General features: G+C 37.8%; 1 long non-coding RNA gene across 1 annotated transcript; it reads left to right on the top strand.

Annotated features, from left to right (window-relative positions):
* On the top strand, positions 1-11,084 carry LOC145551978 (uncharacterized). The gene is made up of 4 exons (XR_014087883.1): positions 1-200; positions 1,363-1,614; positions 4,355-4,586; positions 10,674-11,084. It is a non-coding gene; the product is annotated as an uncharacterized LOC145551978 (long non-coding RNA).
* The last annotated feature ends 5,133 nt before the right edge of the window (positions 11,085-16,217 follow it).

The following is a 16,217-nucleotide window of genomic DNA, read 5'->3' as shown; positions in this document are numbered from 1 at the left end:
CTGGTTGTCAGACAGTGGAGGAAGAGCGCAGGCTGGAGGAGAGACAGAAGCTGGAGGACTGAGGATGGAGAAGGATCTATTGACTCTGTCTGCATTGAAACCAGATGTAAATGCAGAGAAAATCCACCTGGAAGACTCAGCACGACCTCAAATTGAAGACATTTTGGCTACAGAGTTTTGCTCTTGTTTGCGACACACAGGTCAGAAACGCCTCTGGAAATCGGCAAATCTGCTCGCGTATCCGTACATTATAAATGTATTTAATATTTCCAGGTTTAACATTTTTCAACGATGATGATGATGATGATGGATGCTTATTACAAATGATCTTTTTTTATTTTTATTTATTTATTTTTTTTTACAAGAGCAGACATCGTATTTAAAGGGTGGAAACACCCTTGTGTCTCATTTAAAATAAGAGCGCAGCACAGCGCTAAATGGTCTTTAAACACCCCTAAAGCCCTTGTTGGACAAATCTCCAGAATGTTAAAGGCTTCTAGGACCCCAGGCCTTCTGTTATGTTCAGGAACAATTTTGGATTTTTTTTGTAACATATGTCCTTAGTCCTTGTGATGTGAAATAATCTAGTTTCAGAAGTAGGCCAATCACAACTCTCATTAAAAGTAGGGAATCTTTGCCCTCAGGAGCACTAAAGAGCTAACAGATAATTAGAGCATCTTAAAGCCCAGTTCAATTTACATTGGAAAGATTTTTTTGTTATTATTAGGGGGAAAAAAATTGCTGGTTTTTTTTTCAAATTATTATTCGAACATCCTTTCGCCTGTGATGATGTCAGGTTCGTGTTAATGCTTTTCAGATCACGTTATAGAGTGAGGTGAAATGCCCTTTTAATGCAAACTTAACTTAAATAAGCAGCACCATGATGTCGGTCCAAAATATTAACCTAATAAATAAGAACAAAGCATTACAGAAAGTAGAATTAAATTAAGACATCAACCTAGAGTGGTAGGATGTTACAATATGCACTAAGTTATCTAGTAAAAACATTTTTAAAATAAAAAGAAAACAATGACAAAAGAGAAGTGTTACACGTCACAGCCCACCTGGAATGTTTACCTGGTATTTGTTTTTATTGTTAATGATAATGTAAATGAAGATAAGATGCTGTTTTGCATTTCTAATATGTTCTAGACATTAAATGACGTCCTCTTTACACTTCGCGATTAGTATGAAAAACGTCAGCGGGCCTTCGCTGGGGCACGTTCTAACCTATCGCGAGAGAACCGTATAATCGCCTCAAATACTTGTTAAACCAGAATATTCTTGTTGTTGTTTATGGTGATGATACAAATCTTTCACCAATTTAAGGTTAAATTAACTGGGGTTGTATAAATATTTCAGGCCTTGTGAAGACGCCTCATCCTCATCGTTATGTCAGAAGATTGCTCAGCATGCCTAAAGTGCAGAGGGAGGGCAGGGGGTCTGTTTCTGTCTTTGGTTATCTAGCTGTATGAGTTTTAAATACCTGTCATAAAGCTAGATAACCGAAAGTAGAAATGACTTCCATCAGCTGTGTGTTCGCCCCTGAGGAAGGCGTGTGTGTGTTTGTATGGGGGTGATGTTGCTCCACAGGAAGATTATCATCTAGGAAAGGTAAGACACATTTGTTGCTGTAGATTGTTGTTGATGGATGATAAAATTAAACATAACAAATAGCATTTTTTAAAAATACATTTTAACATGCTTCTATTGTGTGTTTTTTTGTATTACAAATGACAAGTAATTGTCTCCCATAGCAAAAGTGCACATCAAATAATGGAGTGTAACTTTATAAAAATAATAATATATATATTTTGCCCTTTCCCCCATTATTATATCAGGTAATCTTTCTCTTGTGTATGAATTTCACCCAAATATCTTGTATTTCTATGAATTTCCTAGGATTATTTGTAATTGTCCGAGGCCTCAAAGTTGACAATTTGACCCTATTTTTGTTGCAACCTGTTATCTGTTCCCGAGGAACCCAAAAACAATCTGCCAGTCTTCCCAAATTTCAAGAGCCAATTTAACATTTTGACATTTCAAAATAATTTCAGTTTCACGTAAAATTAATTATAGAAGGTGAATACTAGTAAATACGCAAATTAAGAGTTTATTGTTTCAGGCCAGTTTCAAAGTTTATTTCTGATCTGATCTGATCTGCTAATTAACATTTTATTTATTCATTGTCTTTTTTTTATATTGTTCTTTTCTTCCTTTAAATTCATCTCACAATGTGATGACATGTAAAGACTAGTGAGTTTACTGATTAGTTTGGGGTTGTTTGTTGAATGAGTTTGAAAAGTCAGCAGGAAAACAGACACTGACCATGATGAAGACCAAGTTTGGTCACGTTGTGTCAATCAGGGCTGATTTTATTCCATTTAACTGGTAAAATAAAGGCATAAAAAATAACTTTTTTCACCTACTTTGTGGTGTGATTTGCTCACTTTTATGATCACAGTGGAACCCATTTTTTTATTTTTATTTTTATATTATTGAAAGTAAGATTCCCAACTCCTTCAATCGGACAAACTTTTTGTGCAAACCTTTTTTAAAACAACACAACTAAACATGACTTACACAGACTATGTTACTAAACTACTAATGTTATCCTGTTGAGGATTATTCTTTGTCTGCTTCTTCCTAAACTCCAAACAAACTGCATCAGAGAACTTACTATATATTTATGCACCTGTGGACTGAAAAAAATGTACATTTTAATCTTGATGCATTAAAAATGCATCAAAATGAGAAGGGGAAAGAGGTGTGTAACCTTGTGATCACCAGTCAGACCTGGTGATGGCCAGTCAAGTGAAAGCCAGACCAATTGATTGGTACTGAAAGGGTAAAGGTGAAGAAACTGTGTCGCTCTAATAAGAGAAGAGATCTCTGTTCAGTTATTTACTTAAAATCTGCCTTTGGCCAGTATGAGATTATTAATGACATTATCAATAAAATATAATTATTTTTTTAGTTTTGACTCTTTCCAAACACATCCAGTTTTTCTACTCTTCCTTTCAAGCTAGTGTTTAGGAGTTATTTATAATTTTACATGTGAAAATAAATTTGTTACTTCTAATTGCTATCTGTTCAGATAGCTAGTCTGCAGCCAGCTGGTTTGCAGATATTGCTGGCCTTTGCAGGAAAAACAGGTTGCTCTTCTATGATTCTCACACCACACTTGTCCATATTTCCAGAATCTGGAAACTGCAAAATTACTTTTTCTTGTAAACCAAACCCTTCTTTAAGCCAGCTGACTAGCAGTGTCAAACAACAGATGAGGGAGGAGTATCACTGTATTATCAAAGGTTATACAGTAAAAAAAAAAAAAAACTCTGGTTATGACAGAACTTTCTCTTGTATTTTATGAAAATAACTGCAAACTGAAACAATATGACAAAAAATGATGTTAGTAGTTTTAAAGCATGTTTTTTACACCTTTGGTAGTTATTAATTCTGTTCACCCGTGTCTACTCAGGACACGTTGCCTCCACCAGTCTTGTCGAGGCTCATATTGATTTATCCTTTTCAATACTATTCACATAGCAAAGAAAACACAGCCTCAATTATAACTTTGTTTAGATAAAAGAAAAGAAAAGCTAATGCTTTGTCCAAACCTTCCCGAACCTCTAATAAAGCAGCTGACGAGTGAAGCGCAGAGTTAAAAAAAAAACACTTGGCGTCTGTGTTTAAAATCTCGAGTTCTTTGGAGCGCATTGTGCGTTGGCTCAATGAGAAGGCCAAGGCCATCCTGCAGGCAGGGGCTGAACTTCTCAACTTGGTACTTCAGCTCTATGCGTGTTGCATGCACTCAGTTCGGAGAATGCCAGTAAAGCCTAAAGAGCTCCAAAGTGAGATGAGTTTTCATTCATTCTGTTAACTAGCTGTTGCTCGCTGTCAACCCGGACTAATTGCTTCGTTTCTTAGTCAGGTATTGGATATGTGAAAAGGCTGTGGCCCGAGTCCTTTCCGGAGCTTTCCTCTGTTATAGGTAGCGTGTGAACCTGGTGTGCCTCTTTAAGAAGGGGAATAAAAAACACTTGAGGCTTATGTATGGAATCAGGTCGTCCTTGATTTTTACCTTTGTACCTGTATAATGTGGGAGATTTTTTTTTTCTTTTTCTGGGGCTTTTATTGCAGTAGAATACACACTCATGTCCTGAAAACAAACTGGTCTTTGTAGCTGGTCAGAGCTTTAAAAGTGTTCTATAGTATGCAGTGCTTGGGAAAATATCAATGTTTTTTAATAATGGCCCTTCATTTAAATGCTGTCCACAATTTAACAATGATTCCCCTGAATGAATAACACTCTCAAGTTCCCTTGTCTGTGTACATCAAAATTCCTTAACAGAGTCATCATCAAGCAAAAACAAGAAGGGGAAAATGGCTGGTCCGGATTTGCCGCCTCCTCCGACACCCTCGCCTGTTTTTACCCAGAAGGCCCCAATGCCATCTGTATCACCAGCGGAGACATTCGGCTGTGCCAGGAGACAGACAAAGACCTGGAGCATGGGCATGCTCAGAGGAGCCATCTTGGGAGATGCTTCATCGAGACATCTAAAATGGCTGGGCTGGCACTTGAGGTGAGCTGCATCATGGTTTGCTGTTGGGTACCAGTGATGGTCAGTGGGGTTGGGGAGGGGGTGACTTATTAGGGGGAAGGGAGAGAAGAAGAGTTTCCCCCATTTCCTCCACAGTCACACATGGCCTCTCTCTTGTCTGCTGCGGTCTGCTCCTGCTAATTAGCAGTTATGGGGTGATGTGAGGAAGGGGGGTGGGGATTGGTGGTGGTGGTTGGTGTTGGTTGTGGGGGGTGCTGGGTAGCAACAAAATTAATGAGCTGGCACAGGTTGAAGGAAACCTGCCATCCTCTCTTGTCATGGTGCTTCTTTATTCCCCGGAGCACACCAGGCAGTTCGGCACGGCGTGTTTCCACCTGGTAAATATCGCAGATTAGTGCATGCAACACTGGGTTTTTCCTTAAAAAAATTGCGGTGTTTTAAAAAGTGTCTTTATGTATGTTACTGTGCTGGAACATTTCTGACGCTAATAAAGCAAATAGGACATACTGGAATCATTTATGATAAAAAAAACTAAAACATCTGTGATCAATCATGCCCACTCGTTTTCTTAGATTTTTGTTTGCTACACATTTTCTTGTGCGTTAAATCATTTCTTTTTGAGCATGAAGCTGCATGCTAGCGCTCAGTAAAAATGCACTTCTGTTGCAATGGTTGCAGAGTGAATAAAATTTTTTTTGCACCTGCACAAAGATACTCCGAATATTTCCCAGTGGATCTTTCACAGTATTTCTTTGCCCTTAGATTTAATTTTCGGCTCCTTGCCTGCTGTAACTAAGCGATACGAATACGATTAGAATACAATTAGAAACCTTTTTCAGGATGCAGAAAGCAGACTGTTCTTTCAAATCATTACAGATATCAAGGGTTCCGATTTTTACAAGCATCACGGCTCTAACCTCATGCCCACGTACACTTGCAAAGCTCTCGTTATCATGCCGCTTAGCTGGCCTGTGGTGGCTCTGGCAGGAACCCGAGGCGGAAAAGTGAGACACACGAGCGTGTGTGTCCGGGGCCAACATGTGCAGCTGCAAAGCTTGTGTGTTAATGAACAGCGCCATGCATTTTCACATTATCATTCAGCCTCGTACTCTCTCTCACTCTCTCCCTCCCTCAATAGCTGCTCGCCCGACAACACCCCCCATCGCCACCCATTCCCTTCGAAAAGCCTACTTTCTCACCATTGTGGGAACTGGTGGTGCGGCGGGCCCGGGCTGGGGGGCAGGGTGGGAAAGGCCCTCCAGACTAGACATGAGCAGATGCCTGAGACATTAGACCGTCGTGCGGATCACCAGGGTCGGACGAGGCGCTGAGTTTTAATGTGTGGGCAAGTGTATGTGTGTTTGATATGTGTGTGATGGTGATGGTGATTGGGGAAGGGGAAGAGGAAAAGAAAGGGGGGTTAGTCCAGGCCCTGGAGTGCCACCTGACTGTTCATTAGTCTATTCAGTCTACTCTGCATGTCTGAAAAACATGGAGATGCAACATTTTCAGCTAAATGAGAGGAATTTCCCAGGAATTAGACATGCATTCAGAGATAATATGCATATGAAGTCCTGTCTCTCGATAAAATGTCTTTGGGTTGCAACAGTAGCGCAAGGGAACAATATCTGTACAATTTCCTATAAGAATTTATTTGATTGTAATCTTTGCTGTGTTTCCCACACTTACATTTCTTTATGTCATATTAGCATAATACGTGTTCTTGTGCCAGGTTACAAAAAGACACCATCCAATGTTAAAACTAACAAAAGTTTAACCAAAAAAATTAATGTAACAATTTGGCAACATTTAATTTTTGCATTTAACAAATATTTCAGAAAATAAATTATGTAGGTTTAACACAGGAAAAAAAACAAAACATTTTAACTAGATGTAAATTGATATTCTAAAAGCATACACTCAGCATTTTATTTTGCAACCTTTCAAATATTTTTTCTCAAAATTCATTCAATTAATTTACTAACTCAAATGCATTTAATTACTCAAATACAGTACATTATTAACCAAACAGTTGATAAATTACAGGATAACAAATTGAAAAATTTTAATTTGTTAATAAAATGCACTGAAAACATGAAGTTAAGATCAATTAATAGTAAACATATTTGTATTTATACAAGTAAGCTTTGTGGATTCAAACATTTGAGTCACACACTTTCTCTGGGTCTTAGCTCTTGTTAAGCTAATTAAAGCTGAGATCATTTTGGCTCCAACAAAAAAAACTGTCTCAACCACTTGTTATAATTTAAAATTTTACATACTTTTCTCTATAGCTTCTGTGTAAGGTATAATTTGCACTCAGTGTTTAAAAAAAAAAAAAAAAAAATAAGCATAATGCTGTTGCTATAGCTAGATACAAAAAAAATCCTCCAAAACATAAACTTGTCAGCCACAAGTTTATGTTTTGTAAAAGTTAACCACAACTTAACTTTTGCTAAGTTGGTGTACTGACTCACAAAACAAGGCAGCATTAGATGGGTGATGATAACAGTTGGGTGAACCAATGTTTTAAAGTAAATTATTATCGGAATCTTTAGGTAGGATTGTTTAGAAATAAAAGTAGCAACTTTTGTTAAAATGTAATAAAATGTTAATATTCTGAGGACTTTTATATACTGTCCTCCAGGTTTCTCTTTTGTACTCTTTCTTAGAAAAGGTCCAAATACAATAGTTTGTTTGTGACGAAGACATAAAATGTCAAACAGTAACAAACTTTTTAAATATACTCCAAGAAAAAGAAAAATTCTTCTGAAGTCCTATATTTAATACCCCCCCAAAAAATCCTTTCTACAGTGTAAAAATCCCACAAGACATTTGGTGGTGCCCTGTATCACTGATTGACTCAGCTGAAGTCGTGCCTGCGATCAGAGCAGCTGAGTGATGTAACCAGCAGATAATAGTCATTAATGATGCCTAACTCTGTTTGTGTGGCTCTACAATATGGGTAAAGCATGTATAGCCCACATGTCAACATATTATTTCCTCTAGGGACTAAACTATCTTCATAGCTGTATTAGAGTAGCTCAGCTATGATGTACAGTATTACTGCCTCAGGCCATTTCAAGAGACAAGAGGAAGGTAGCTAAGAGCACAGCTTTCTTTTTCCTGCTATGTCTGGAAATGGAGAAATGCAGAAGGTTGAGTTTAAAACAAGGCTGAATACTAATTCCCCAGGGAAAGGCAGAAAGAAGGGAGGCCTAAACAGAAAAGAGATGGCAGCCATGTTGGAGAGCCGTGCTATTACATTCAGCAGCTGATAGGAGAAGTATGTGTGCGTGTTTGTTGGGAGGTTTGCAACACAGTTTTTCATTTTTGCTAAGGAAGTGTTTAGTCCCTCAGCTTCTGAGCTGAAAAAAATGAGTGACAGATATTTTTATTCATTGGAGTGAAACCAAATTACACCGCGAGCATAAACTCCTCTGTAAAATCGTCTTTTTACACTGGCTAACGCTGCTCTGTTTTAAATCTGCTCTGCAACAAAGAGTCTTTAAACCAAGACAGTCTGAAATCAGAGCGACTGGGGGAGCGAGGTCAGCGGGTCTGGCAGAGTCAGAAGGATTTAGGGCGTTAACACCTCCGAATCCATTTCTGCGTGTACGTATCTTTAAATTTGACTTAAAAATTCATATCCCCCTAAAGAAAGTGGCACAATGGGACACATGATTACCTGGCCTTTCTTCTTCCCTACCTGTGTTATCCATTATTAACTATGTATTACCTCTTCTGCACTGGATTTTCAGAGCAGTGGAAATTATAATGTATGACATGATGAAGTGACAACAGCCACTGCTCGCTACCCATTCTGTGTGGGTGCAGCTGTGTAGCCATAGTAGCGATAAAATGTTAATACCACACAGTTCCTGGGTTACCTTCTCACTATGTGTGGACACAGGTAATGTTTTAACAACCCCACTGAGGTATATATATATATATATATATATATATATATATATATATATATATATATATATATATATATATATATATATATATATATATATATATATATAAACACATAAATATAAGGCATATCTCATAGGCCGCACATAGTGTTGGATGAGGCTCCAATGTGGGTCAATCGAGGCTCACTGGGTGTCTTTAATGCAGCTTCGGCTAAGACTAATCTAGGACGAAGCTGAACGTTAAGTATATTAGAGGAAGATGGAGAGATGCTCCCACATCCCAGGCTTTTCAGGGGGTCCTCTGTGCTCCAATGAAAGGAGAGAAGAATTAGGTGACTGAGCCTTTAATGCGGCAGCCCTTCGTAATCATAGCGCATGCAATGAGGTTGTGGGGTGAAAAGATGGTTAGGAAATCCTTGATGTGACCTCATTTTTCTTTCCTCGTGTTATCTTGTTTTTGTAGCAGTGAAGTTTGAGATTAGGCTTTAAAATATGTCATATCTTACAAATTTGTAACTTGAAAGCTGTGCTAATAATCGAGTCAAGTTCAAGTTCACTGGTGCAGTCGTTCCGTCTGGGGGAGAGTTGGGAACGTCTGTGGCCACCCCGGAGTTAAAGAATACAACCAAGACGGGAAGGAGGAGGTGGTGTGTGAGGAGTACATAGCCTTTGACCTCTTTTAGGGTTGCTATGGGATAGAGGCCGCTCAGTTCAGCAATGTAAGATTGAAAAGGCCAAATTGTCAGAGCTGTCCAGCGGACGTCAACTAACCCACCACCCCCAGCCCCCTCTGCAAAACACACACAAACTCAAACCCATTCACACCTACTCACAGATGGCACGGGCCAGCTTGGGAATGTTAGCTGCAAGAGAGGGAGAGAGAAAACACTTTATGTTCATCAGACACTGCGATAATTCATCTGGTTGAAAGTCTGCAGCCCTTCTTCGGCACATTCTGTTGGATCATTCGGCACCTCATCCTACACAAATTTACACCTACTTGGGGATTGAGTTACTGTGATAAAACATTTGTCGGACCTTATCAAACAAAATCTCCATAAATGGCCTTATTTTCTTGTTTATTCCTTCTGCCAAGAGATACCATGCGTGCAACGTCGTCACACCATTTGTCTTTGAGAAAAAAAACGCATTCTATCCACGGTTTCTTCTAAATCGATCTAAAATGAGGTATTACATCAGTGGATCTTCCATTTCTGTTCCTGCACACAGTAGCTGCTCAGCATTTTGTGTTTGACTCATTGCGTGTCAGAGTGGGCATGAAAATCCACGGATCGTAATGCGTGCACGTTCCGCAGCCCCTCTGCAAACGTGTGCAAGTGTGGCCTCATTTAAGGTTGCATTCATTCGAAGGAGGGGTCCGGCGAATAAAAGAAGCTGTATTTGCATACGCTGCATGCCGTCTGCAGAGAGGGAGCAGCTATCCCCCCCCTCCACTACCAAAAAAAAAAAAGATATCAGAGGTGGACAAAGAGAAAGAGGACAAATCCTTCATTGTGGGCACGGTGGGAGAAAGGGCTCATCTGAATTGGGGAGTGGGTGAAAATTGGCAGAGAAAGAGTTTGTGCTGGTTCCCTGCGGGGATAAAAGCATTAAGCGTTACTGCCTGAAAATGGAGGAGAAGAACAACATGCAGAGCTAAGGAGGCTTTCATTTTACAGTGCATGAAAAGGAAGTTCCCCCCCCTGAAACACTTCCTCCACTGTTTGATGTGCAAAATAAAAAAAAAAATCATGCACAACATTTAAATGTACTGTTGTCAAAACAGACTCATTACAATTTTGTAAAACCAAAGAACTTCAGCTTTAATGACTTTATATTGTTCCCCACAAAGCAGCGTCTCTATGACTTCTATGGTCTATTGTTTGCTTTTTATGTGCTGTTTGTGTTTAACTATAATTTCTTGACGTATCAAAAGAAATAAAAAAAACTCTTTCAATGAATGCTCTAAAAACTCTACTTACCTGCTCTAATTTAATTTTTATTTTGTATTATCTTCTACATTGTGATGTTAAGAAACATCTTTCCTATTGTATCTGTTTTTTTTCTTTCTTTTTTGTCATTCTTATAATAATGGGAGGCATAAGTTCTTTCATGGATAGAGCAATAAATTGACAAACTAAGTTGAATTCACATGCTAATTATTCCCTCCATCTTTCTTGTTCAGGATACGACCAGAACTCTGAAGATCTCTGGACCTGGCTTTGAGGATCAAACTCAGCATGAAAAATGAAAAAATAAAAATATCACTATACCTACAGGACTCTGAGCATTGAATCTGAATCTGACTCTGTGACTGGATTGTACTTCTGTGAACTGTACTGAGTTGAATTTGTATCTAGATAATTAAAGTTAATGCTGTACTGTTGTAATAAAGGGAATGATTGACCATTTTCAGAAACAAATTAAAATGTGCAGATTTATTACCCAACATGATGTGTATTACTGTATGGAAAATGTTATTGTTGAATTCTCTTTTCTCTCTGGTATAATGAATTAATGATAACTTATATAATATAAATGTGAAATATGAATAATTAAATGTATTGTTGCCAAGAATAAAAAATGGTAAATGTCATGTTTGTGCTTTACTAATTTCTAATATACTTAATTTTGATCCATTAGTTATATTTTGGGATGTTGTTCTTTAAGTATGCAATAAGTAATTTAATTAGAGGTTATATTATCTTATGTTCTATTGCTTTGCAGTATTTTTGTGTATTTTAATGGTTAATGAGTTTGTCTAAATTATTTAATTCATACATTCATTACATTATAGCACTGGCTTAAACGTTCACATGCATTTAATGATAGACTTTAATTAATGTTTCTGAGTATACATTTTAGAAAATAAACTCAGACATTGTGAAACCAAGCATTTATGAAAATGTCCTCGTCCAAATATCTTCATTTGTTTCATTTGAGCAAAATTCATTCTTTCAGAAATGACTTGACAAAAGTTAGTATTGCTATAACATGGATCCACAGTCAAAAAAAATATCCCATGATTATTAGGTTATTTGGTCTCTGAATTGTTGTCCTAATAAACTGGACAGAAAAAAAATATCTGTGCAATTCACAATTAATAAACAATTACATTTGTCAGCAGCCTCAGGGTTCATAAACACAGGGGGTGTTCTCTCTCAAAAAACGGCACCTGATTTGTCTTTTCTTTAAAAAAAAAAAGTAAAAATAAGAGTTGACTTGTGATGAAAGCATAAAACGTGACTAAAACAGTGACACACTATAAGTAAAAACTGGCAGGGTTGTGAAGCCCCATGAAGTTGACAGGAACAAGTCTTGCAATTCTTTGGATCTTATATTCATACATGCTGTTACGCATAGCAGCCATGGACAGCATGCTTAAGAATTATCTTTAGGGCGTATTTGTTTCAAAGTAAAAAAATTCATGCTGCTAGAATTTGAACATTTGACTCAAATTTATATATATATATTTTAATACACATGCTCCAAAACTAGTTTTATAGCGTTCGTAACTTCTTCCACGCTATTTTATAATCCAAGATTACATTCACATGGTAGTGTGCGTGACGGTGGGCTGGGGACGCGTTGGAGTGACCCCTCATTAAGTTTTAATTAGGAGAAGCAGACCGAGGGACGTGCGCTGAATCGCTGAGGCAAAAAAATAAAATAGTTCACCAGCCTCAAAACTCAGCGGGAGGGGAAATGACGTCACCCGTTGTTAAATAGACTACTGTAGCGGCATTTGTGGTCATTAAATAATTTTCCAGCAACACTAGTCCGCACTTTGAGCACGTTTTGCGGCAGCAGTCCAACAAGAAGTGCTTGCTTACTCAAATGTGCCACCGCCCAGCGGGAGCCCGGAGTTTTTCTAGATTAAATTTGGGATTACGGGCTGTCCTGAGGTCAGTGACCGACTCCTGCGTCCGGAGTCAAACAACAGATGGACACGCGTGTAAGGTCAGCGGGGGATTATTTCCCTCGTATTGTGTGAAAACAAGCAAAGAGTCAATAGAAAGTGCAGTCATGATCTGTGTATCCAGAAAGATGTGTAAATTGTACCATCTTGAAAAAGATTCATGTTTTTTTTTGTTTTGTTTTTTTCAAATTGTGTATTTTTTCCATTCTGTTTATGTACTGGGAATGCAATCTATATGCGTTTTTAGAAACGATTAAGAATAAAAGTACATTTTGGAATAGGAGCATATCTACGTTTTTTTTTTTTTTTAAGATAATCACTTTAGTAAAACAAAACATATGTCAAATAATAACACAGTAAATGCAAGCTAAAAAATATTCTCCCAAACCTCCAATTGTTAAAACCATGCCTGGTGTGATAATCATGAGTAAAAATATAACATTATTGCACAAAGATTACAAATATAATTTTCAGGCTTTTATTTTCATCCAAAAAGCAGCAAAAATATTCACATTGCTACTAAAATTTTAAAAATACAATCATCAATACAGTTTCAGCGGTCCATAATAATGAAAATTATTTTGTTTTTGAAACACAATAAATAAATTATAAACAACAACTTGATTTATTAGCAGTTTCCAGATGTTAACATTGGTAATTCTTACACATTTTTGTTGATGTTGGCTATTTATAAAAAATATAAAACTGCTCAATAGTTCATACCTGAAGAAAAATAAAACATAACTTAAGAAAAGTTCAATACTTAAAGGCTACAAGTGGGGGAGGGGCAGTGATGTTCTGCTCTGTGCTCTTTAAATCAGGAGAAAAATCTGGTTACTACAGCACTTTCTTTTGTATCTCCTTTGAAAGTGGCAACCAAGGAATGCTTATTGTAAAGAAACCATTATATTATAATTGTATTAAACATTATAAAATGAAAACTAAACACCAAACAAACGAGCTCAAATGGGGAGGCTGTACATTCCCTGAACAACGTGTGTTTTTGCAGCTGCATGCTGAAATAGCTTGTTCAAGCCCCGTTTGTTCCACGTCTCTTAAATTTTAAATCGCACACTTTACACCAGTGCAGTTCTCACTCACATAGGCCCAGGACGGAGTCAGCATGTTTTCAATCCATCTAAACACCACAACAGCGGCTGATCTCTGTGATTAGTTCCCCCTCTCTGGATGAAAGGAAAGCAATTAGCGAAATCAGCCTCTGTAGAGGCTGGACTTAAATGTTCAGATGATTTTGTAAAATCCCGTCACGCTATTGTGAATTTCACCATTAACGGAGAGCAGTTGGTGTTGGTTTCACCCAGCAACCTCAGCAAATGTGTACTTTACATCGGTTCCCAGTCTAACAAACAGAGAAATCCATGTCTCCTAATTAAAGCTGCTTCAGCATCCTTTCCTCGTTTTTGGAGGGGGTAATTGCTGGGATCGCCCAGATGAGGTAAACATTACTCTTTGATGAGCATCTTCAGCTGGTCAGGGACTTGTTGGTGAAGTTCCCCGGCCAGCTGGGGGTCAGGAGGGTCAGGATGCGGACAGTTCCCCAGAGGACAATAAATGGGCCAAAGAGATACAGAGGTCAGGAGCTCTCTGAGGCAGGATCAAAGGGTCAAGGGCAGCTAATTAAGTGGCCATTTCCGCCTTTTCCCAAGTGACCATTGGACTCAAAGTGGGACAAATAAATGAGCAGAAAAGTTCATATAACCAAGTTAATACAACCAGATTTTCTGCATGCTTCAGAAAGCTGTTGAGCAGAATATAGCGAGACAAATACAAAGCATGCATCCAAATGAAACTTTGCCTAAAAGATGACAGTATATAATCTTAGCACCGAAACATTTTGGAGGGAAAGGAAGCATCGTCTAAAAGCTGTCTGTGTCTTGCCAGTCTGTGAATATTCAGCCATGTGCACAAATCTTTTTGCATAAGAATGGAGACGAGGGCCTGTGAACTCCTCTGACACTGACCTCTCTCCCGGGATGTGAATAGTTTCACTCCCGGCGGCATTTCAGTCAGACCTGAGAGCCTTGCTGCAGCTTGCCTATAATCAGGCTGATTTAATGCATCCTACAAGTCCCGTCTTCCTCCCTCATCATGCAGCTCACAAATGCTGCTTCAGAGGAGTCACTGTGTGGCTTTTCACTGCATCCAGGCAGCTACACACAAACACACACACACACACACACACACACACACACACACACACACACACACACACACACACACACACACACACACACACACACACACACGCACGCACACACACACAGCCCTGCCTCTGGGCCTGCTGCCAGGGGAGCCAGTTTGAAACAACAGAGGGGGGTTTCTCTTCTGAGGTCTCATTAAAATCAGGAAGGTCCTCTTTAGAGGAGATGCTGCTCTATCAAGAACATTTTGGAGTTATCATCTCCAATTCAACAAAATGAATTTGTTATATAAAGGCCAACTGTGTAAATATTGCACAGTTGACACTGAAATCATAATTTGTTTTTGTAAATCTGCAATATGCATGCATTAAAATAAATACAATCAAAACTTAAGCATTGTATTAATGAAACTTTGCAATAAGTAATCCAGAAGCTGCAGCTGAACTAAAGAGAAACGACATTTGGTGCTAAAAAATTGCAATAATTGTTGCTTTTGTCTCTTGAATTAAGTCAATAATTTATGCTAAAATCAATTGTTGGTAAATAGCGACGTTTTCTATTTCAATTGTATTTATCTTCGGGGAAAAAGTGAATTACTATATCTAAGTTTATTTTAGTGATGAAATGAATTTAGTCGTGAGAAATATATATATAAAAAATCTAAAATATGGATAATTGTTGGTTTAAACGAGTCGAAGCGGTGCTGAAAGGACATCGCCGCAGTCGTTTTCTGGAGATATATATTTTTTCTTCTCTTTTCTTCTTTTTTGAAACCATAACATAAATCATAAATCACTAGATGGTGACTGGTAAAATATTATTTAAATATATAATTTGCAAAAAAAAAAAAAAAAAATCGTGTAAACTGCAGAAATATCTTCCACCCACTCTTTTTAAGGTTAAGAGCTTTATATGTGCTTTTATTAACATTTTTCCGCGCAGGTTTTGGTTGAAAGGCCTCTTTTGATTGGCTTACGCCACCCTCAGTCCCGCCTCCTGTTGCAGATTAATTCTCTGATTGTAATTCGGTTTAAAGAAGATCACAAGGCCTTTCAGTCCTCAGCTACAGACGAATCTCTGCACCATATAAGTCCGTAAGATAACATTTAAAGGCTTAGAACCGATCAAATGAATCAAATTAAACATGGCCTAAAAAGATCAATTGAATACATTTTTTATTTTGCCGGTGCACATAATTTACACAATTTGCACTGATAATTATTAAATAAATATATACACATACGAAAGCTGCACAAACTACTATATTCTCCACCTATCCACTAATAGAAGTCAAACCAAACATGTGTTATGCTTTGCGTTATTATTATTATTTTTTTTTTCAACAATTAAATCAGTCAGTTCATTTTGACGTGAAAGCAATTGTCCGCAATTCCATTTATGAATCACTTTGATTGCACTTCCCAAGAAGTTTAATTTGATATATCAGAAATGTGAAACATAACATTAACATCTTTTATTTTTCAAGCAAAGTGCTGACAACTCTGGCACGTTGACTCTTATTCAGAAAAAATGTTCAAGTGGCCTAATGAAACTTCTTTTAGTGACTCAAAGAAAAGAAAAACATTTTTCAGACTTTACTGTCAATTTACTTTAAAACGATCTTAACTGTTTTGAAAATGAGACAAAA

The sequence above is a fragment of the Poecilia reticulata genome, chromosome 6, assembly GCF_904066995.2.
Source record: "Poecilia reticulata chromosome 6, P_reticulata-male-v2, whole genome shotgun sequence".
NCBI classification, from domain to species: Eukaryota; Metazoa; Chordata; class Actinopteri; order Cyprinodontiformes; family Poeciliidae; genus Poecilia; species Poecilia reticulata.
This window is presented reverse-complemented; position numbering and strand designations above follow the sequence as displayed.